The sequence below is a fragment of the Molossus molossus genome, unplaced genomic scaffold (genome assembly GCF_014108415.1).
Source record: "Molossus molossus isolate mMolMol1 unplaced genomic scaffold, mMolMol1.p scaffold_m16_p_3, whole genome shotgun sequence".
In the NCBI taxonomy this organism is placed as follows: domain Eukaryota; kingdom Metazoa; phylum Chordata; class Mammalia; order Chiroptera; family Molossidae; genus Molossus; species Molossus molossus.
This window is the reverse complement of record NW_023425366.1, coordinates 24,822,174-24,847,738: the sequence shown is the minus strand read 5'-3', so window position 1 is coordinate 24,847,738 and position 25,565 is coordinate 24,822,174.

Below are 25,565 nucleotides of genomic sequence, written 5' to 3'. Positions count from 1 at the left end.
CTCATATTGCTTTTTCTCAGTGCCTGAAATTTGTCAGAACATTTGCCACTATGTTTTATAATCTTCAGAGCAAGTGTAATACAATTTTTTCCTGAACGATTGATGCAACTTTCCATTATACTTCACTATTTATGATCTCGTCTCTGCATTTTAAAATAAAATTCACCAATTTTAAACTCCCAAATGTTATTTTGTGCTTATTCTGTATGACACTACAGTTTTTTTTCTTAGAGAGCAGCGAGCAATGCTGTTTTGAAAATGGCATGAAGTTTTTGTGCCTTCACGCCACTATTTATATGGTTGCCAAGAAAAGGTGCCGAGATCTGCAGCAAATGAATCTCCAGCTCAATTATGTTCTTTTATCCATGTTTTCATAACAAGGTCTATATTTGCTTTTTTTTTTTTTAGGTGACCTGGCAACATTTTGAAGCCATAAACTTCATTATTTCATCAGACCCTGAAGTACTGTTGAGCATTTTGCATTTGTGATCTTATTCTCTGTTGAAGATTTTATGTTCTTATTCCCATCACTGATTTTATATTATAGTGAAGTTTTTCTGAATCCTGGTCAATCTTTGTGAGTTAGCATTATAATACATATAACAATAAAAAACAACTCTAACAAATACATACATTCATGCAAATTATAATAGTTTAAGACCAATTAAATAGTATAGCTATTTTAGGACATGAGCTATCTCATGAAACGCTATTATCATAACAGGATTCCTATGAAGATGATTACTTGTTTCATTGCCAATGGTTGAAATTTAGATAAACATCTAACAATTGGAGTTCTCTCTGTACCATACTCAAGAACATTAAATGCCTCTAGAAGTGCACAGACAACATTTTGGGTTCATACAGAGCAGAGGCTGATTTTAGTGGTGTATGGAAGGTCTGTGTTTATTCTGCCACGCAATGGGAGTGGAAAGTCGTTAGAAATTTTACAACAAAAGGAGACAGGTTATTTAGAAACTGAATGTTTATATGTCGAGGGGGCTTTCACATTCCATTAATCTGTTTATTTTCACCATAATAACTAGTGAATGTGTGTCCTCCTTTAGACATAATTGGGAATAATAACAGTGTTTGATAGGGCAGGAAAAGAATCAAGATAACTATTTACTAAGATAGAACCTGGTGGGCACCAAGGTGACCAATGTTACAATGCTGCCGCAATGTGCGTTATAATAAAAGAGCTCACCAGGAACTTGAAGATTGTCAGTAAGAGATACTTATCAGGATTGTTTAACCAGACTTTAAATTTATATCTGAAATGACTAACTTGAGCCATCGGTTAGATATCAAAATTTTATTCATGTCCCTAAAGCGTAAGTTTCTAGTATTTTAAAGAAATTAAAGATGTATATTCAGAAAAATTAGCTGTGCTTCAAAACTCGTTTTCTTTCATTAGTGATCTGAATGACCACCTACCTGGTTTGGGATTGCCTGTGATCTTGAACAAACCTAAAAGGATTATAAATCCCCAAATATTGCCTTGGGCACTTTTTAATCTGTTTGTAAAAATTCTGTACTATACAAAGTATTGAGCCTAATTAATAGATTTAGAAATTCCATGGCAGATTTCACCAGAATATCATTGCTTAGGGAACAAACAAACAAAACTAAAAATTATAATCCAGTGTGATATCTTTCATTATATATATATATATATCAAAAAACTCAAAATTATTTTTATTGATATATTTTATATAATATAAAATATCTGTTTGCATATTCTATTTCCATAAAGAATTAAAATGTTTTAGCTTTATTTTGAAGTGTGTAAAAGACAGTATTAGAAAAAGCTAGGTCCTTTTTTCATGGGCAAATGGACAAATGTTGATATAGTTTAAATTATACAGAGATTATTTTGGATAAATTATTTTATACAAATATTGGACATATTTTTTCTAAAACAACATTGCAAAATAGTATGCATGCACCCACAGAAAAACTGTGAAATTGCATGTTTTTAATGGCCTTTTGTTATGGTTTAGAATCTGTTCACTTACATAAGAGATATTATTAGTTACACACAAAAATTATTTTTTTGTCTCTACTTATTGTATTTTTTCCTTGGGAGACTAAATGATAAGTACAGGGTGCGAAAAAAACTGAGTGAACGGTTTTTCGTGTGGAAAACAATACAATCATTAATAAAAAATAGTAATACAAAAATAAGCCCTTTGTTTCACACACTCACAACTGTAAACCTACTTTTACCCTTTGCCTAACCTCATATATATTCAGAAACAGAGGCCAGTTCAAATATTGACAGTCAAACATTTATTTTTATCCCTCTAATGATAGTGTTTTATGGTGTTTGGGGAGTGAAAAGTGGCAATATTTTCTGATATTACAACAGATTAAATCATTCTCATAATTGTTGTTTTTCCACATGGCTTTTTTCTTCTTTTTAAATATATTTTTGCTGATATTTTAGAGAGAGAGGAAGGGAGAGACAGAAACATCAGTGTGAGAAACATGGATCGGCTGCCTCCTGCACTCCCCCTACTGGGGATTAAGCCCATAACCTGGGCATGTGTGCTGACTGGGAATCGAACCTGGATCTCTCAGTCCATGGAACACACTCAATCCACCGAGTCACACCAGACAGGCCATATGGCTGTTGTTTCTTAATCATTTTAAGTGAAAAGAGCATATATCAATTTATTAAATATTTCCGATAGTGTCTAATAAAGATTCCACACAGTTCTGCAGGTTGTGAACAAGAAATTGTTTTCCGTCTCGGTGTGCCCTTCATATGTTTGAGGCAGCACCGCACACTCCACTTATTGTCGTTAGATTTGTGTATTCTACTCTAGCCCAAAGATGAGTTCTGTCTATTTTTCATATCTTCTAACATCCATATAAATATTAATGAATATGTAAAAAGAAAATGCTTTATAGTGAAGTTATTTTTATGAAATTACAGTTCTTGGTTGAGTGTGTATTCCGTGAGATTAGAGAATTCCCCAATTACAACATATCTGATAATGCCACTTATTACATGTGACAGGTAATGGATAACATTAGCAACATTTGAGATGACATTTAGATTTGTAGCAATACTTTTTAACCCCGGGTTCAAGGATATAATCAGGCCCTCTCCTAGCCTCTGGTAGCCACAGTCATTCTTTGATTGTAGATGGCCATTTTCTCCATTTTTTCACATGAAATTCTCCTTGTGGGTGTACATCTGTTGTATGTACAAAATTTCCCCTTTTTATAAGGACACCTGTCATATTGAATTAGGGCCCACCTTAAGGACCTTGTTATTTTTCCAAATGAGATCGCATTCATGAGTATTGAGGGTTAGGACTTCAACATCACTTTCAGGAGGACACAACTCCATTTATAATCCCCAGGAATCATACAAAATGTGTGGCATGCACAAATCTCCTTCAGTTAAAGACCTGAACGGTATCCGACACATTTTTAGAGGAATCAGAAAGACAAGAGGACTCTGGCGGCGCTGGGAACAGGACATGAATGTATCTAACAGGTGGTTACTGAAACGCAGGTGGCATAATCTAAGCACAACCTTGAAAATGGACAAAACTTTGCAAGTTCCAATTTACAGGTGCTGTAAAGTAGAACCAGAGGTTCGGAAAGAGCAGATACTGCCTTGGGAATATGAATTCTTGAAACTAGCAAACAAAAGCTCCCTTTGAGGATAAATTGCTGCCTTGAAGAGCTATTGTTAGGACCATAATCTAAATTAGACAGGACAGAGACAACGGGGGAAAGAAGAGAGATATAGCAGATAAAATGTGTGAGAGTAAATCAGAGGAGCCAAACAGCAGAAAGTGCTAAGATATATTTTTTATCACTTCTTAAAAACAATTGAAAAGGGAACTCTGGGTCCCTGAAGCTAGGAAAGCAATTCTCTTCTCCAATCTCTGCTGAAAGTGCAAAACAATTCATAACACCTAAACATAAGACACAGAAAAGGTTGCATTTGTGTCCCATATAAAGTGATTGTAAGAGAAAGAGACCAAGCTGCAGAAGATCCCTGCAAACAGTCAGGGCTGATGACAAAAATACGCTTACAAAACAAAACGGCAATGTGGGAAAACCAAAACTGCAGAGGACTTAGATCTCAAGTGGGAGGCCAGGGGCCTTGGGACAAAAAGCCTGTCGCAGATTTAGTCAGGCTGAGGGAAATGTCAAAGCCTTCCAGGTCAACCCTAATCTTGCGTGGAGGCTGGCTACCATTGCTTATTGAGAAGGAATGAGGGGCTGCCCAGCCTAAGCATCCTGGTCCTGGATTTGGAAGAACTGAACCTCCTAGCCTCCTGGTCACTTTGTCCTCTTGAAGGCCAACTCCGCACCCGGAGGACTGTCACTCCAACAGCTCTGGGGACTATGAAGGCACAGACAGGCCCTGATTCTCCCTCTCACAGAACATGGAATCTGAGCCTTAAACCACTTCCAACTGAGTCTCCTTCCCATCTTCCACCTCATCTCCACCACCCTTCCCTGGTTGTTCCCTCAGCCACAGGAGTGAAGGGGCTCAGGCAGCACATCTCTGAAGGGAGCCAGACGAGAGAGACCGTCATACCCTCACCAAAACCCTCCTGCACATCTGCGTCTCTGCCCCCTTGGGCCATCTGCACGCACAGTGCCCCACCGCAGAAATTTCCCCGGGACTCCGGCCGTGGTCTGCTCCACACACTACACTGGTCTGAGGACTTCTTTCTCAGGACCTGTGACTGTACCACACACTCAACCCTGGGGCTTCAGCCATGCCACTGCAGCTGTGGTGCTCACAGGGCCACCCACTCAGCCCTGGGGCTTCAGCCATGCCACTGCAGCTGTGGTGCCCACAGGGCCTGCTCGCCTTGCCCAGGTTCCACATAGACCGTGCTCTCCTCATCTTTCCCGCTCTCAGAACTGCATGGAAATGTCATACGGCTCAGCATCAGGATGCCCCCCATGTGTCCTGCAGCCTCATCGGGTCCAGGTGGGCTGGGCTCAAGGGACCAGGACCAGAAAACAACTGCCTTCTTAGAGAAGAAAACGAGTTTGGGGATTGATGCCTTTTCCAAATGGCATCCATGAAACTGCCCTGGAAAGGGCAAGGTGTGGGGAAGGGAGCTGAAGGGAGCTGAACCACTAAGAAAAAAACAGGCAGTATGAGAAAAACATCATCGCCAGCATTAGAAAAACTCAGAAGTCCAGTGATTTCAGGAAGTGGCGATTTGAAAAGAAATGTGACAAAAAACAAGATGGGATTATGTATAAAGGATCAACTCATAGATTACAAAAGAAAATTTTAAAAATATTTTTCTGAAATAAGATACAGTGCAGAAACCTGATAAATGCTTCTCCAGAAATAAAATAAAGTCTAATGTCACATATGACTATGAAGGAAAAATCACCTTAAAGAAATTATTAGCAAACAGAAGCCAAAGGTACTGCAATTCTTTTATTGTAATTTTTTAAAATTTAAAGTGTGAATTTTGAATTTGATGGATACCACAATGATATGAAGTCTGGCTTTTTGGTCATCTTGGGCCAGAGCATGACATCAGCAGAACTGTTTTCCTTGTGTTACATTATTTGATGTTTTTGTCTTACATTTGTAGTGTGAGAGGATTTAAAGAGTCTCATGAACAAGTTTCCAAATGCATTTGACTCAAACAACTACCATGGGGTTAGAGGGTGCAGACTCTCCCTCAAGTCGAAAATCCACATGTAATTTAAGTCAGCCTTACATAGATACAGAGATTCAAATCAACCTGATGGAAACTATATGTGTAGATGTCTATTTAAAATTATTTTGTCCTTAGGGCAATCTTTGAACATCAAAATCATTTCAAAATTTTATTTCCAGTAACAAATTCAAAAAAACACAGGCAAAGGAGCTTTCTCACACACACACACACACACACACACACACACACACACTTGGTGAAAGCATAAAATGGTAAAATTAAGCATTGTTAAGAATTGTCACTATCTAATAAATATGACAGAATACATGCCTTTCAACTCCAAATTTCTAGATTTATGTGTCTTCTATGTATATATATGTAAAAGATGACATATACAAGAATGTTCAGTTGAAAAACAACCCATTGAATGTAAGACATATTCACTAATGATACATCTGATAAGAGTTTAATATCCAAAATTTATAAAGAATTTATATAACTCAACACCAAAAAAAGCAAACAGTCCAATTAAAAAATGAACAAAGGACCTGAATAGACACTGCTCCAAATAGTACATACAGATGATAAATAGACATATGAAAAGATGCTCACAGTCCCTAATCACCAGAGAAATGCAAATTAAAACCACAACATGATACTACCTTACACCTTTCAGATAGGCTATCATGAATAGATCAAACAACAAGTGCTAGAGAGGATGTGGAGGAAAGTGATTCCTCGTGCATTGTTAGTGGGAATGCAGACTGGTGCAGCCACTCTGGAAAGCAGTATAAAGCTACCTCAAAACATTAAAAATGGAACTGCCTTACGATTCAGCAATTCCACTTCTGGGAATATATCTGAAGAAAACCAAAACACAAATTTGAAAGAATATATGCACACCTATGTTCATTGCAGTGTTATTTACAATAGCCAAGATTTGGAAGCAGTCCAAGTGCCCATCAGTAGATGAATAGATAAACAAACAAACAAACAACAACAACAACAAAAACTGTGATACATTTACACAATGGAATACTACTCAGCCGGAAAAAAAAAAAAAAGAAAATTTTACCTTTTGTGACAGCATGGATGGACCTGGAGATTATTATGCTAAGTGAAGTGAGCCAGTCATAGAAAGACAAATACTATATAATTTCATTTATACGTGGAATCTAATGATCTAAATAAACTAACCAAATGGAAACAGAATCACAGATACAGAGACACAGTGACAGTTGTCAGAGGGGAGGGGGTGGGGCGGCTGGGTGAAAAAGGTGAAGGAATAAGGAAGAGAAGAAGAAGAAGAAGAAGAAGAAGAAGAAGAAGAAGAAGAAGAAGAAGAGAGGTGATAAGCAGAGGTAAGGGGAGGTGGGGGGAGGTAGAAAAGAATAAGGCAGAGATAAAAGTGATGGGAGGAGACTTGGGGAGATGAACACAAAATACAATAAAGAAAACAAAGATAGGGTTTGGGGATTATCTGGTGATAATATGTGAAGGCACCGGAGTAAGTGGTAATAATTATGGCTATAAGTATTATTTTTATTTCTTTATTCTTTTGGTATGTGCCCCTAGCGGGTACCTAACCCCAGGCCTCTCTGGTCCACAGGCCAACGCTCCAACTGCTGAGCCAAACCGGCCATGGCTAAAAATCATTTTTAAAAGTAGAGGCATGCATCTACTTCTGTAAAAGCTGAATTTTATTTGCCCTCTAAAAAGGTGGACATTGATGAGGAGGCTGAGATGGAGCAGGTGAGGGAGTGGAAGAAAATCTGGCAAGTACAGGACCATGACAGGAAGGCAAATGCTTCAGGATAAACGGTGTGGTTAGGATAAAAATAAATAAATACACGTCGGTGTGCTAGGTGGTTAGTAAGATAAAATATAAAAAATTCCCCTTAGATTTAGTAAAAGCAGCTCACTAATATCAGCAAGAGAAATTTCATTGAAACATGGAGGGTTAATCTAGAATTGTAGACAGTTGAGAAGTGAATAAAAGGAAATGAAAAGAGTAGAGACAATGTGATATGTGGCTGTTTTAAGGCTTTATGGGTATGCTATGTGGTGGTGATTTCAGGGAATGATAGGACGGATGAAAGCTTTCTTTATGGGAGACACATAACCTGTATTTAATGCTAATTTTACACTAGAGAGGGGAATGGTTAAAAGGTATTAGCAAGGGTCATAGACATTTCACATAAGGGAATGTATGTTAATTTACTGGGACTTTGCTTTAATGGAGAAAGAAAATTTTTCTCATCACATTGAGTCAAACATTTGATTCAAAGTTTCTTAGTTTCAGTATTTTTAGCTTGGTAGCTGGACAATTTTTGTTGCAAGATGCTGTTTCTATGCATTGTAGAATCTCTGACTTCTACACACTAGGATGTTACATACTCCTAGTAGTGACCACTGAAAATATATCCAGACATTGTAAATATACCCTAAATAAGAGCAAAGTCTTCTAATTTGGGAACCACTGATCTAAATTATACATTCCAAAACAAAAAAATTCTAGCAAGCAATGTTTGCTATGTTTAAAATGCAGTGCTGAATATGTATTGCTTTTATTTTATATTTCTAAATAGAAAAGCAGCATACACTTCAATATACATTTTATTTGGGAATATTTTAATACTATGCATTCTAATAAAGTGAAATATTTTTGAAAGTTAACATGGTTCTTCATATTTGTTATAGCTTGCAACTCACTTTACAACATTTTATGTTATGGAAAGTACAGTTATTCTCTGAGAAATCTAATTTAGAGGTTAGTGTTCGAGTTATGTTTACAGCCTTAGGAAAAATGGGGTGAGAAATGGGGCATATCTTCTGGAATTTAATATTACCTAAGGAAATAAGACTATCCAGTATAATTGGGAGGAAAGGTGATTGTAACTCTTAAACTAGTACTTTGAAAGACATAGGAATTTAAAATGAGTAGATATATTAACATTTTCAAGTGATGTTTTCCACAAAATATCCACCATAGATTCTGCCAAATCTTTTATTAAAAACATACACACACACACACTCACACATATATATAGTTAGGCATACTATGACTAAAAATGTGATTTAAAAACATTTATATTTGCAGATATAAACACGTGCTTTGTTCTTGGCCCATTAGGATCTGTTTGGTTGATTTCTTTAAATCAGGAGTCCTTCAGCATTGTGACATTGATCCCTTTCATAGTTTGCTGAAGCATGATGGACTCCTAATTGGGGTGCATATATTGATTTTATATCTATGAAATAAAATATAAGAGATTACAAAGGAAACTAGTCACTTTGAAATAAATATTTCAAAATGTTTCAATATAATGTGATATGACTGCTTCCATATTAATGCATTAAAAACAAGAATTAGTGGCAGAATAATTTCAAAGCAGGGATGAACATATATGGTATATTACAGTCTACACAATATCTGATATGAAAATATTTATGAAGTACAAACTTTCGGTTATAAAATCAATAAGGCATGGGAACATAATGTACTAAAAACAAGAAAAATAAGTACTTGGGATGTCATGTACAACATGATGACTGCAGCTAACACTGCTGTTTGATAATGCTGATTTGCACAGAGATGAAGATATGATCTTTACACTGTTAAAAGGTCATGCTGCTACAAGGTCAGAGATAATATAATGTGACAGTTAACTAAAATGCAACCTAAGTGTATGTCTATAAATAGTGAAATAAAGCATTGCAGGTAGATAGGCAGGTAAATGGATGAATGGAAGGAGGGAGAGAGAAAGAGATCACAGAATATAGATAATACATAAATAACAAGGCAGAGATCCCCAGTGATTTTTAAACATACACTTCACAGACTCTTCTACATTCAAATCAAGCCAAATTTCAGAATATTGCTTTCTGTACACTACTGACAAATATTAGTGAGGTTTCATCGTCATTTTGTCTCAGCCATCTAGTTGTTTGTTATTCCTTAGAGAACTTGCTGTTTTTCTTAGATTTGAGAGACTTGGTAGAAATTATTTATTCTATCATTTTTAAAAAGTGCAGGTACAGTGACAGGGATGGAAACACTGTGGAGAAGACTATGACTATGACTGTATTGAAAGTAAAATAAATTACTGATGGAAAATGATTCAATGAAACAAATTACTCAGTAGAGAGGATTCGGAAGGAGAAGGGATAAATAATATAGAATGTAGAAAGTGCTGTGAGTATGCCATTGACAACAACCATCAAGAAAAACACATGAGAAAAATGACGACATACACAATAAGACTGTATGGTTAGACATGAGTCCCAGACTTATACTAAACAAAGCAGAACAACCAAATCATTGGCATATAATCATGGTCATCAAGATGTTCCCAATAACATACAGACTATCCAAGAAGCTATTTGGGGAAAGGAAGATTGCTTGGCTCAACAAATATTTTGTGAAAGTGAAATTGATTTATTTTGGGGAAAAACAATTACATAAATGAATAAGTAGGGATAGATTAGATATCATTGTTGAAAACATTGAAAAAACTTATTTTTGGAGACCCATGCTTCTTCTTGTGGCTCTACTGTCATTTATATCTCAGCTGATGGTTGAAGAAAGAAAGAGTCTTCCGAGGCTTTAGTAGGCCAAACCTAGAAGTAGCCAAACATTTGCATCCATATTTCAATGAGTAGAAATCAGTTACAAGGCTTCATTCCATTGCCAGGGTTGTAGGGAAATGTAATCAACATGAGCATCCAGGATGAAAGGAAATCAGGTTTTAATAAAACATACTCATGTTTTCTAAATGGGTTTTAATTCTATTTTTAAATTTATGTTTGAAAATAGAAATGTTATGACAATTTTAATGTTCATTTCTATTTGGTTTTATTTTAACATTCATTTCTACTACATAGTTTATCTTCTTAAGTCATAATAACAGTTTCTTATTAACATTTATAAGTTGGGGAACTCACTAAAGTTTTTGTTAAGCTATGGTAATAATTAAATCTGGTAAATATTACCGTAAAGTATGGAAAAGGAAATAGTTTCAATTTTATAGTTCAAAGTTTGATATATCAAATATGTTGGTTTATCATTGATATTATATATCATTTTTTTCTATTTTATCTGTCAAGTAGTATAGTCTTTTATATAAAATGCTATAAATCTATCCAGTTATTGATATTAATAGCAGAAATTGCATCACGTCACAATGCTAGGCTACTGGATGTATAAAGCTTCTTAAGTTTATTGTAGATTATTCAAGTATAGTTTATATAACAATATAAATTATTCAGTTAGTCTCACATTTAACTGGATGTGGTTTTGCTATTAATTTTGTTTTATTTGTTAGGGATATTTAAATTAATTTTAATTTTAATTTTATATGTTTACTTTAAACATTCTTTGCAATGTATTTTGCATGCCTCACAAAGCACCATATAGATTACACTAACCTCTGTTTTGTATCTTTCCCTTTAGCAAGGCATGTAATTTGTTATGATATATTATTACTCTTCCTGTTTTACTTACTATAGTTTCGTTTGTTTGGTTTATATATCTTATGGTTCACTAGCTATTTTCGTATATCAGTCTCATATTTTTAACAGAAAGCCTGTTTTTTGTTTGATTTATCGCTGGCTTTAAGAGCTAATGGTTTTCTTCATTTTTATATTTTCTCAGTGTCATACAGAAAAGCAAAGCAGTATTCTTTCTACGTAATGTGGAATTTGGTGTACTTTTTGCTATTTCCTTTTATTCTCCAACTGCCTATCTTTTTTTTTTTTTAATAAAGGTTTTAATTTTTTTATTTATTGATTTTTAGAGAGGGGGAGAGCTTAAGGGAGAGAAAGAGAAATATATCAATCTGTTGTTCCACTTATTTATGCATTCATTGGTTGTTTCTTGTATGTGCACTGACCGAGGATAGATCGCACAATATTGGCATATTGGGATAACACTCCAACCAAGGGAACTACCCTAATCCTATTTTTTGTCTTTACTAATTTACTTGAATGAATTGAGCCATTGTTTTCTTTTAACATTGGAACAATAGGTTACCCCTCAGTGATAGTAACTGCATTTACCCTTATTTGCATAATTCTTTTATATTTCATATTTTCTATTATTTTAAATCCACACCAGTTTTTACTTATCCATGTTCCATTTTAAGTTAATTGTTTTATATATATATATATATATACATGATTTATAAATGTATATATATATATATATATTTACTGACCTATTTATTAATTGAATTCTGTCCAAATTCATAATGAAGTGGCTTACTGAATGTCTTTATGCAGCTGAAAAATGGCAGAGGCAAGATCTGAACCTGGGTCACTAGGTTCCAGAGTTTGGTTCTGTCATCACTGAGCTAAATGGCTGTGTTAATTGGCAATGCGCCAAAATAGTTTTGTGGTTTTTACACATGGATGCTATTTTGTTTGTGTAAAAAATATTGGTAACACATACTCTCTCTCAATAACCTATGCTGTTGTAGAGTGCATGTATAAAATATACAGCTTCTGACAAACTTTAAATCATCTCTGAATTACTTATACCTGCTACAATGTAAATGCTATGTAAATAGTTGTACTGTATTGTTTAGAGAATGATAACAAGAAAAAAAGTTTATACATTTTCAGTACAGACGTAACCATCATAGGTCTAACTACACCTGAACAACAACATGACTTTAAAAAATATATATCTATTTAATCTGTGATTGGTTGAATCAGAGGATGTAGAACCCATGGATAGGGAGGGCCAACTATAGTTCTATTATGGGGGGTTTAGCACAACAGAATGAAATAGGAAAACCTTATTTTTAGAGATAATTTCTGAGTTTGCTCCTGCTAGATAGATTGATTTTGAATGTTGCCACTGGCAAATAAGGCACTTCAAACCAATGAAGGGGAGATGGCAATGGGCATACTTTATAAACAGGCACAGAATTAACGTGCGTGAGATTTTAAATATTATTTTGTATATTTTCTTTTAGTGTAGTCTTCATAACCCTTTTTTTGAGGTTTTCTGTGTTCTGATGTACTTAATGATTATCACATTTCTTAAGAACAAAAACTGAAACTCTTGTAACAAATAAACTTTAAAAATAAATCTTTTCATAATCAACTAGCTTATCCCAGATGGTCAGTTATTGTTCCTCTAGTCTGTTTGGTAATGAAGACTGATGTGTACTTTGTTTTTATGTCATTATTTCTCACCATTATCCATGAAAAATTATGTGTAGAAAAGTGTTTTAAGTCATTATGGCATTAGTCTGAGTCTATACCATAGTTTCAATATCAATGTTATTAATTTTAAATGACATTTTGATAGTAAAATTTAAAGGTTAATGACAGTGAAGAATATAATCAAATACAATTTATTCCCAGAGTAATATAAAAATATCATTAAGACATAGTTTAAAAAAATATCCTTATTAATTTCATTGGGGGGAAAATGTTGATAATCAAACCTTAGGGGAAACTAGACTGTCTCTATTGTAAACAGTTCTATGGAAACAAATTAGAAATATATACACTTCCCTCTCCTGAGCTTTGGACAACTCAAATGAATATTTCTGAAGCCACACGTGTGTTAAGAAAGGAACCGAATACACAATAGAAGGCAAACTGATCAGAAAAACAGTGCTGCAGCATATGTTGTTTTCACTGTGGAAAAATCCAAATGGGACATTCTGATGACTGAAACCAAAATTAATTTTATAGGCATTAACATTTCTGGGTGTTTCACACATGAAAGTAAAGATCATTTCTCTTGAAGGTAAAACAAAATGTGGGTATCGAGAGGGACATACATTGAAAGTCACGACTCCTTACATTCAATGGAGTTTTACATAAGCCGTGTTTTGATTATTCTAACAAAATTATACAATTTATCCTCTACCAAAACATGTTGGTTGAAATTATGAAAGATTTTTTAAAATGAAATAGATGCTATTTTGATATTGCTCAATAATTTATTTAAATTCAAGAAACATTAACATACTTATACATATTTGCTTTTCATTCTCCAAATTTGCATGCTGTTTTGCAAACGTAAAATATGTATCTATATTAAAAATTATCCATAAATTAAGAAGGTTAAAATTTTAGTCTGGAAAAATATCAGTGTCCACCAGAGAGAGTGGATCATGCATTTGAAATGTTTTGTAATGTTTTTGTTCTAATAAATTTGGTGGGGGGGTACTTTAAGAATAATGCTGTGTGAGTAAAATCTTGAGCATTTCAATTGAAAATATGATATGAGACATTCTATGAATCTGTGTAATTAAGTACATTTTTATTAAACAAGTACATATCTATGAAACATTTTATATGAGCAACTGTGCTAGAAATTCAAACACATTGTCCTAGTACTCAAAGGTCTTATAAAGTAAAATCTGCATAGTGTTCTGATGGTTGACCTAATTCTTGTCAATATTATTTCAACAAGGTTCATCTCAAAATGGCCATAAAATTCGCAGCTTACAATGTGTTATATATTTTGTACTTGGTAACAGATGTTACCATAACCACTTTTCTTATAGTGTTTTTTCTGTTGATATTTAAAAATAATATAGATGTTACAAAAAAAAATGAAGAAAAGGAAGAAGAAGAAGAATCCTAGATAAATAAGTTGCCTAAATAATAATATTTGACTAGGCAACATTCAGGGTCTTTTATATATTAAAATTTTGATAATATAGTATATATCTATAGTACATACACTTTTTCATTTTTTTTTTAATCCTCACTGGAGGATATTTTTCTATTTATCTTTAGATAGAGTGGGAAGGAGGCAGAGAGAGAGAGATATACATCTACCGGTTGCCTCCCACATAATGTGACCAGGACTGGGGATGAACCGCAACCGAAGTACGTGCCCTTGGCAGGGAATTGAACCCAAGACTCATTGGTCCACCGGCCAACACTCTAACCACCGATCAAAACTGGCCAGAGCTCTCATCTTGATTTTAAACTTTGTTATTTGTTTTTAACACAGGATACTGTTTTGATGTATTCATTGGTATTTCCACAATGCTTTGTACTCACATTATTTTCTAACTAGTAAAGTTTGTTTTCTCTCTTAACATCTAAAGATCATATAAATCACCAAATATGAAGCAAACAAAACTATTGCAAATATTGGACTATTAGGCAAAAATTAAACTGTTGGCCAAAATATTATTCCCAAATAATCGAATATATATCAGAATGGTGTTTTCCATATCAGAAGCATAACTAATTGAATCTGATGTTTAGAGAATGTGCAATATGTTGTTGAGGAGCTACATTATTTGAAAATATGTAGGGGTTAAACAGAGAGTTATCTAGTGGAACCAAGATCAACGCTCACCAGGTGTCAGTAACCCATGGATTTAGGTCTTTCATCTTAGTTTTTGTATCTTATATTTTTTACCACTTTCCTTTTTTAGTTCAGCTTTTTATTTATTTTATTCTTTATTATTCCTTTTGGATTATTATTTACATTAAATTTTTACTTGTTAAAAAGTTATGCAGTCTGTTATTAATATTTTATTTAACCTATACATTTTAATAGGTATACTTAGCATATCAAATGAAAAGCGGTCATAATATCTAGCATTAGATCACATCAGCCAACTTAGAATATTTAACTTATATTTCCTCCCCTAATATATATGTTATTGTTGTAATGAGTTTTAGTTGTTATTGAAAGTGATTTTCCTTTAAACAAGGAAACTAAAATTTTCATCCTGTGCTTAATTTACTGGCTATCTAGGTAAATATGTATTATTCTAAACAAAGTGTTATAACTCTTTTAGTTTATACAAATGTAAAATATATAACAGACTGTGCCCAATATTTACATATACATCTGTGAAATGTAAAATATATTGACAATATCTTAAGTTAGGTGATTTTTTTTAAAGATTTGCAGAACAAAATATAAAGATAGACTACAGATAATAAGTGATGATAGGTGATAGATAGATATATAGATAGATAGAGGCATTCATAGTTCCTTTTGTAAAGTTATAGCCAAAATACTGTGACTTACATAATAATTTTGCTTGGATAGTTTGCATATATAAATTCTGGACTTCAAATATTTAAAAGATCACTATTAGATAATCTGCATTCACTTGACTGATTATGCTCCTTTAAAACAATAACTAAATACTCCCTAATTTAATAACATTCTAACCCTCAAGAGCCAAATAAAATTTTAACAGCTGCTACCATTTATAAGATGGACACAGATGTGTATAATTCCCTTGTACCAAAGCCACAATGCAATTTAACTCATCACAGTGATCAATCAAATAACTTCAGATTCAGTACATATAATAATAGTTTTATGTGTGCCACTTTTAACATATAATACAGAATAATAAGAATGCTCTTTCTCTTACATACACTCAATACACAGCAGCAACTTTACAGCATTTCTAAAAATTCTTATGTTGATTTGAATATTTGCTTTATTTTGGATTAGCCTAGAACTATAAATTGATAGGACTAGTATAAAATTATAATATAGATTTTTGACATTATACAAAGGAAAAACGAAATCAAAATGTTAAGTATCTTCATTATGATCAGTATATAATTTATGCAGTGCTAGCTACTACGTTGTAATAGTTTAGTACGATTGTTTAATTGTCACTGAGATTAAAGTCCTATGAGGTTTTCTAGGTTTTCAGCAAAGAGGGAAGGGGTGACTGCTGCTCTATTAAGAGACAGAAAGTGACATCTGCTACACTCGGCCCACCAGGTGGTTTCGTGCATGAACATTCATCTGATGGAGCAGTGCAGTGAGGGTGCCTGGCTTAAATATTTCTCATCAGTCTCAGCTCCGAAGTGAAACATACCACTTCTGTATGTGTTTCCTCACAGCAGACTAGTCCTTTAACTTCATCCAGACACAGGGAGAGAGGAGGAGAAAGTGGGGCCTGGGATAAGCTCTTCCTAATTAATTAGCCATTTATAAGCAATAAATTTTCAGTAATCTATGGAAAAGATACAATTTTGGTGGACAGTTAGCGTCAGCAATGAGCTGCCCTCAATTGTGTAGATACCTAGCGTGCCCTTGCTGTTGCGCCTAGAGCAAGCTCCAGCTCTCCCAGAGGAAACAATCCCGAACCTCGTCCAACCACTGCGTCTGTCCGTTCTAGACAGGCTTTTCTGTGACACAGTAAACTCTGAATTAAAATACAACCCCCTGTCCCCGCCTACCACAAAATAGGTGAGGGGATAAAACAATAGCAGTCAAAATTTTCAATCCAAACGAAAATCCTGGAAGACGCACACCAAATTTTTGTTTACAGCATAGGTAAGTTCTCTGCATAAGATAATCAAATCCATTTTCCTGAAGAAAAGAATGTCTCTTAATTAGAGTGTGATCTTCTCTCTGGGAGGGAATTTCTTGTCTTCATCCATGGTCCCTGTTTGCTATTTAGGGAGCAACTCCCTTGTTAATTATTTGCAATGTCTATATTCCAACTCCTTCTTACGCAAGGTTGAGGACCCATAGTTATTTTGACATTCACACACACACACACACCTCACAAACACACAAATAGTGGTTTTAAGATATTAATTTTATTACCAATACATTATTGTTTATGTATTTATGAGTTTTTATGTATTTGTTGATTGGTTCCCCATATCTGTAACTATATCCAGAGTTCTTTCCTTGGCACAATAACTAAAATTGATTTCTTGCCATCTTGCTGTTTCAAAGCCTCACATTCTCATATTCATGGGAGCTTTATTTGAGGCCTGAAAAAATAAAATAGGATAGAAAGGTAGCAGCCGTAGTCTGAAACTCAGGCAGTTTATAGCTGATAATTCTGAATAAACTTGTTCAGAGAATTTTTTACAATCTACAAGATTTGCTTTTTTCCAAATTTGAGTTTTCAAGCTTTGAGATTTCTTCTACTTCACCTCAATGTTCATGAGTAACAACTATTTCTTTAATTTTTTTATCTTGTACAAGGATTTTTGCTATAATGCAACATAATATATTCCAAAAAATATTTTCTAAATTTAAGTGAAAGATCAATGAACTTTGACAAAAAATACAGGTAAATCAAACTCTAAATGGTTTTGCCCTGGCCGGTTTGACTCAGTGGTTAGAGCGTTGGCCAGCAGAGCAATAAGTCACAAGTTCAATTCCAGTCAAGGGCAGGTACCTTGGTTGCGGTGGTTTGTTCCCGGCCCTGGTCAGGTAGTGCGGGAGGCAACCAGTTGATATGTCCCTCTCACATCGATGTCTCTCTCTTTCTCTTCCTCTCTCTCTCTCTCTCTCTCTCTCTCTCTCTCTCTCTCTCTCTCCCCCTTACACTTTATCTGATGATAAATGGAAAAATATCCTCAGGTGAGGATTAAAAACAATACAAACAAACAAAAAACCTCTAAATAGTTTTGTAATCAAGCAGTTGTAATGAGAATGCTTCAGTGGGGTGTCCTCTGTGTCCCCCACCTCTTGCTTGTAGAAGTGGTATTCTAGGAGTGCTTGGGAACAAGAATATCTTGAGGCCTCTCAATGGGAGGATGAGGTATTGTGGAAAGCTTTATTGGTTATATAACATTAAGTGATTTCCCTTCCAAGGTCCCATTTCCCTCTGTTCCATCATGGAAAAAGTCCCATTTTGTCTTCAGCAGAGCTAGGATTAAAGCTACTGCCCAGAGTTTCTGCTCCATATTAAGGTCCAGTCCAGCATCAGGCTAGGTAGCTTGTGTTCCCCGCTGTAGTCCATTGTGTAGGTTCCACATGTCCATATGTCATGTAGCGTTTAGGGCCACACGGCAGGTTAGTGTGGGTCATGAAACAAATGTGTGAAAGGAGGAAGGGGTGAAGCCAGAGGAATGAGAGAATGCCTCTGTCTGGGAATTATGTATTCCCAAATTCTCATGCACTTGCCTCGGGGTCCACCCTTCTAGCCAATGATCTTCATTTCCAGGTCAGACTGGCAGGCAAGCACATTCCCTGTATTATCCTGACTTAGCTGCCCCTGTACCCATCTTCCCCTTTGTTGGACTTCTTCGCCCTTTGATTTTCTGGGAATGAACTGGTCGTGCCCTGGGGAGTATAAAGTTACAGCTTCTTGGTGAAGCTGCCTAGATGACCATGCTTATAATGTCTGGCCTTTGCTTTGCTCTCTTCCTATTATTAATATTAAATACCAAGTTACAATGGTAACAATAACTTTGAAATTACTTAGAAAACAACAGCAATTTTTAAAAATGTAAAATACAAATGAAGATATATATTATCCTTGGGGAATACAGAAGTTCTTCTTAAAATGTTGGGGAAAGGTAGCCTGATGGATAAGGTGCAAGTAAAAATGGAGTAAGCTGAATGTGACAAACATACAAATATGTCCCATTCCATGGCATAAGCACTTTCAATACAGGCCACATGGCCGAATGGAGTGAAGGGGAAGAAAGTGGACTGAAGCGGTATGATGAATAATTTTGCATTTCTCGTGTGTTCAGCATTGTTATTATACTTCATAGTCAGTGGCTATCATTAGGTGGTTCAAAATATTAACATGTAAGGAAACAAAAATTATTATCCAATATGTCTTTTGCATTATATTGGCATCATTCCACTTTTCATCATTTATGTATGAATTTTCATAAGAGGGACACATGTTTTAATAGATCAGAATGCAAAAGCTTTCAAAATGCAGCAAATAACTATCAGTACTTATTAACTTTGTAATTTCAATGTTTCCCTTGTCTACAGGCATTATGAAAGCTAGATCTGTCTTCTGTATTATTGCAAGAAACAGGTTTAGCAAATACACAAGGGTATTCATCTCCAAGCCTTTGATCAATATTTCTTTGCCACTTGCTCTGAGAAGTGGTAAACACTTCTGATGGCAATGTCTATATTAGGAAGAATAATACCGGCAATCCTAACACACTCCAAACTTTCAGTGGCTTACTATGTATAAGTTTACTTCTTATGCTCTTAAAAGTTCAAAATAGATGTTTTGGGTCAATCTGAGAGTGAATAATTTCTGCTTTACAAATTCATGTAGAGAGCCATCTGAAGCATACGGTGCCATCTTTGCCATCTTTGCACATGATTTCCAAAGTCAACTTGGCATCAATATTCAGCTTCTAGAGGACAAGACAAAATGGAAAAGGCACAGTTGTTTTTATCCACTTTAGCTTGAAGTGAAAACCATTCATTTTACCCACATTCCACTGGCAAGAAAAGGTCATATCGATCTATCTGGATTCCAATAGGGCTAGGAAGCATGGTTTCCTCTAGGATAGCCATTTCCAAATCACATTTATATACAGTGGAATGGGGGGGGTTAACATAATCTTCCAAGACTTTCATAGTCATGCTTAAGGATTATCATAAGTGGACACTTTTGGTAATTATTTTTCATTATGTTAAACATAAATAAGAATTTTTTTATGCATTAATGTAAACTACAACAATTAAAAACCTTGACTATAAAACCAGACTGCCTAGGTTGGAATCCTCACTGTATTGTTTCAAGGTCTTTGTTTGTAAAATAAAGATACTGTATTAACATCATTGTTTTAATAAAGAAATTGACTGATTAAATGACTTAACCTATATGCATAGAAGAAAGGTGGAAATATTATATATGTTAGACAAATGATTAAAAATGTGCTTTCTTACACTTTTTTTATAATGTGTTAACGTATAAGCACATTATTATGTTAGAATATGTTATACATGCACGTATTAAACAGATAGATGGAAGTACAATTACAAGAAAGCCCTGACCACTGCTCTGGTTCCTTTCCTACATTTGTCATTTCACCTCTACATAAGCACAGTTTATCATTTTTTTTTTTTAGAAATATCATATGCATGTGCAATGCACACACTTCTCATTTGCACATAAGAAAAGGCATCATACACATTCTGCTCCTTCCTGTTTCTTTCATATAGATGAAAGTCAAAGTTCATCTATATTAACACACGAGTAGTAAACTTTATTAAAAAGGATGCATGATTTGACACATCTAAGTGTGCTTTTAATAGTCTACATTTAGGGTGTGTTTAATTGTTTTCTTCAATAAAAATTCTGCCAGGATTGTCATTGCCTAAAATTCCTGGCACCAGAATTCTTAACAAATATAATGAACAGAAATCAAAGCATAAGCTTCATCAGCAAAAAGCAGAATTACACTAGGAATCAGGTACAGAGAAAATTAAATGATACATTTTAAAATTACATTTTAAGAGGAAGTCTCAAGAACCATAAATGAAATTTAACTAAAAATATAAAAATACAATTTATTAAAATGCTCAGATGGACTTTTGTAGCACTGAAGATGTACATTAGAAAAGAAGATCTCAAATTAATAACCCAGTTTCTACCTTAGAGCACATTAAACCTAAATCAAAGATCTAAAAATATCAGAACAGATATCAGTGAAGTTAAAAACAAGAGAACAACAGAATAAATGAAATAAAAAAGTTTTCTTTGAAAGATAAAATGCTAGCTAGGCTAACCAGTAACAAAGAAACAAAACAAAGCAGCGGACGAAGTGCCCTCACCACTTATTCCACAATCATGGCAAGAAAAACAGGGCAAGATTATGAACAAGGCTGTGCTTTTTCCATTTTTGTCTTGTCCTCTGGAAGCTGTGCCCATAAAATCCATAAATTTAAATAAATTAATCAATTTTGAAAGACTCAAATTACTAAAACTCACTAAAAAGTAGATATTCTAAACATCTCTTACATTATATTAAATACAAATAATTGCATTTAAAAACTTAAAAAAAAATAAAACAATTCTAGCCACAAGATATTCATTGGTCAAGTTCAACAAGCATTTAAAGAAAAATAACACCATTTCTACACAGTCTCTTCTAGATAATGAAAAATAAAACAACACTTGTCTACTCATCTTATGATTGGATTAGTCTGATGCCAAAAGCAAAGAGTATATTACAAGAATGTAAAATTACAGACGAACAATTCTTCTGAACATAGACACAAGCATCCTTAGTAAAATATTAGTAATTTGAACCTAACAATAGATGTAAAGAAAAGATTAAAAAATAAAGTAGAATGCTGGTGGTCAAGGGGGGGGGGCAGGGGCCACAGGGCGTTATCATTGAACTGAAGCAGAGCTTCAGTTTTGTAAGGTGAGTTCTACAGATGGATGGTGTGATGGTTATGCAACAATATGAGTGTATGTACTTCATACCACTGAACTGTGCACTTTAAATGGTTGTTTTTCTTAACTGCATGAATTATTCTAATACACCCCTCTTTCCATTACGAGGACCTTTGTAATTACATCGGACTCACACAGAAATTCAAGATACTCTCCTCATCTCAATATCAGGTAAATAGCAACCTTAATTCTACCTACAACCTTAATTCCCAGTTGGCATGGAACAAATTATATCCATAGGCTCTGGGGGGTAGTATGTGAACCAAACTATATGGGAGTTCCTTATGACTGTTGTAACAAACTACCACCAACTTTGTGGCTTAAAAACAACTGAAATGTATCCTCTCGCATTTCTGGGGGCCAGATACCAAAGTAAGGTATTGCTCTAAACTCTAGAGTCTAGAGGAGAATCCATTCCAAGCTTTTCTCAGGTTCTGGGGGCTGCTGGCATTCCTGGACTTGTGGCCACATCACCCCAATCTCTGCTACGTTTTCACATGACTTTCTCCTCTGTGTGTCCTTATCACAGAGTATGCATTTGAGATCCATTGGGATAATCCAGCAGAAACTCCTCTCAAGATCCTTAATTTAGTCACATTTCCCCTGTATAAGAGCATATGTACTCTTGTGCCATAATAGATCATATTTACCCTTTCTGAGGATCAGAATGCCAACACAACTTTGGGGCCAATATTCAGCCCACCATTGTATGAATATATTTTTACACAATAGTAAATTTAAACTGATGAATCAAGTTTTTTTTGTGTGATAAATCTATAACATTGTGCGTTTCTTTATACCTTTTAAGTTATTCTATTGCAAATTAATTTTAAAAATGAATTTATGGTCATGAAATATACTGCTTTGTTGGAGTTTATTGAAGTATGTCAACATTCATGTTTTCTTATCAGTTTGGAGAACAAATGTTTTATTACAAAATCTAATAATTTTTCTCTGCATTTTTTTTTAGAAACTGAAAATATTAATTGTTATCTTTTTTTGTCACCCCCAGAAGTAATGTTCTACTTATTTCAGAGCTATGGTTACTGCTTAATGAACTGCCTGCGTCTTCTCCATATTCAATACTCTTCTCTTTGGAACATTGTGTCACTTCCCAGAGGCACAGCGTAAGCAATTTATTTTTCTTTTAAAGTTTATGAAGCCAAAAACTTGTCACACATTGAAGATAAAGGACAGAAGGATGCTTTAAGAGTGTGAGGTGAGCCAGGAGGCAGTGTGGCAGAGTGTAAGAGCACAGCTTTGAAGTCAGACAGACCATCAGCTGTGGACCTTGGGCATATACAGAACTCTCAGGAGCATCAGTTTCCACACCTGTGAAATCAGTGTAATCAGCAGGCAATGGCATGCTTGTCATAAAGGTACTCATATTCCACATATGTGTTATGTAGGTTATTTGACATTGCCAGGCTAAGTATGTAAACCATCCAACACTGGATCTGGCATGAGATTTTTTTTTTTTTGTATTTTATTTTATCTGTTTTTTTTTTTTGTTTTTGTTTTTTGAGATATAGTCGACACACAGCACTGTATTAGTTTAAGGTGTACAGCATAATGACTTGACTTACATATATCATGAAATAATTACCACAATAGATTTAGTTAGCACCCATCATCTCACATGGATAGGAAAAAGAAGAGATAAATCTTTTTTTCTCTCATGATAAGAACTCTTAGGATCTTCTCTCTTAACAACGTTCAGATAGCCCACACACCAGTGTTAACTATGACCATCATGTTGTACATTACACGCCCAGTACTTATGTATCTTACAACCCAACGCATGTTACTTTTGACCCTCTTCATCTGGGGGTGGGGGGTGAGAGAATTAGGTGAAGGAGATTCTTTAAATAGTAACTATTATTTTACTAAATACAGAATAGAATGTTCTTTATTGTATCATGACAGTCTATAGTAATAATTCCCAAATGTCAGGATGTGGCAAAATAAAGGTGATATCTATTTCATGTTTAAGTCCAGCATGGAATTCGAAGGCAGCATCTGCTCACAGAGGTCATACCAGGACTTCGGGAATCCAGATAGTTGAAACTTTAGACTGAACACCACTCACAGGACATTTGAAACAAGATGAGGAGAATATGGTGACTTGTTCTCCAATTAAAGTTGCATATATTACTCTCAGTCTTCATGTACTGAAATGCATGAGTCACCGTAAGCATGTGCAACTTCACAAAAGATCAGAAAGTACAATCTTATGTTCCCAGGAGAGAACAATAATATTTTTATCCTGTTATCATGCTTATTTCTAATGGGATTAGCCGTTAGAGTATGATTTCTCACTAACAAAATTGTAAATGTTTGTAAAACAGGAAAACGTTGAAGTGCAAATAACAGTGGGATTTGCTAGAATATAATAATGGCAACTTGATGAAATCTGTGAAATGCGCTGATATTTTTCTAACTCCATCTTAATCAGTAGGGACTTCTGACCAGGAATAAGTTTACCTACTGATGGCAAAAGACCAGGTTATAAGTGCTAAAATAATTATTTTATTGATCTAGTAGGCATTTCTTCAAAGTTCATGAATTGGACAGCATCCAATCTATCAGAAGGAAGGAGGTCTGATGAGCTGTTTAAGGCAGGAGATTTTTATAGACCAAAGTGAGGAGAAACAAGGAAGTCATAGTGCGCATTTGCTGATGGGTTTAAAGCAGGTTACTTTCCGTATATGGAACAAATGGAAGTTTTGGAGCTGGGTCAGGTGACTTTTGCTGAGCAGGCAAGTGCTCACTGGTTGATTTAGGCTTTCCTTTTTGGGAGAGCCGAGCAAAGAAACTTAGTTGAGTTTTTGTTTGCTGGCATGGGGCTTAGCATGAGTGATATGTCTGAGCCCTACTCTGCTTACTTTAACAGAAAAGATGCACAAGTAACAATCTGAAAAATAAATATCTGGCAGTGAAACTTGAAGGGAACCATTATGAACTATTTATGGAATGATTCGTTTCTGCCATTCATGGTCCTAGGGTGGTGAGGGAATAAAACTGAGACAAAGCCCTAGTGCTTCTCATTTCCACATACACTTGTTAGTGTTTGTTATCTAATATCAAAAGAAACAAGAGCCTGCCTTTTTGTGGCATGGAAGAGGCATCCCAACATATTCATGAGATTTTTCTTGTGAGTGGAAGAATGAAGAGTATGTCTAAAACAACCATATCCCAGATTGGCTTGTTGTGAGCTGTGCCCTAAAGGGATATATACACCAAGCTAAAAACATAGAGAGCAAATACAGACTAGACATATGTGGACTCTGGGACCAGGCTCCCTGAGATCAAGTACAGACAGAGCCACGACAAGACAGGAGGCCTTAGGCAAGTCACTTTACCAATCTTTGCTTCATTTCCTCAACTGGAAACTGCAGCTGATGATGAGAGTTGGCATCGCCCTCAAAGTTCCTTGTTAGGAATAAAACGGTCTGATACCCGTGGAAGTACTGAGGACAGTGCCTGGCACATACTATCAGTAAATCTATCTCTTGGGTATTAGAAGATAACAGATGAATATGTATGTAAAACAAGGTGCTTCTGATTCAGAAATAAGGTACACATTGGCATCTTTACTCATTCTTCAACATTGCCGTAAAGAAAGATTTCTGTTGCACTTTGGGGTAACGGACTGCTAACAGTTTGTTTTTCATCACCAGTAGAAGTTGAAAACATCCCAGAGTTTTTGTTGATATATTGAGATTCATGAAGGTTAAACGCTAGCTCC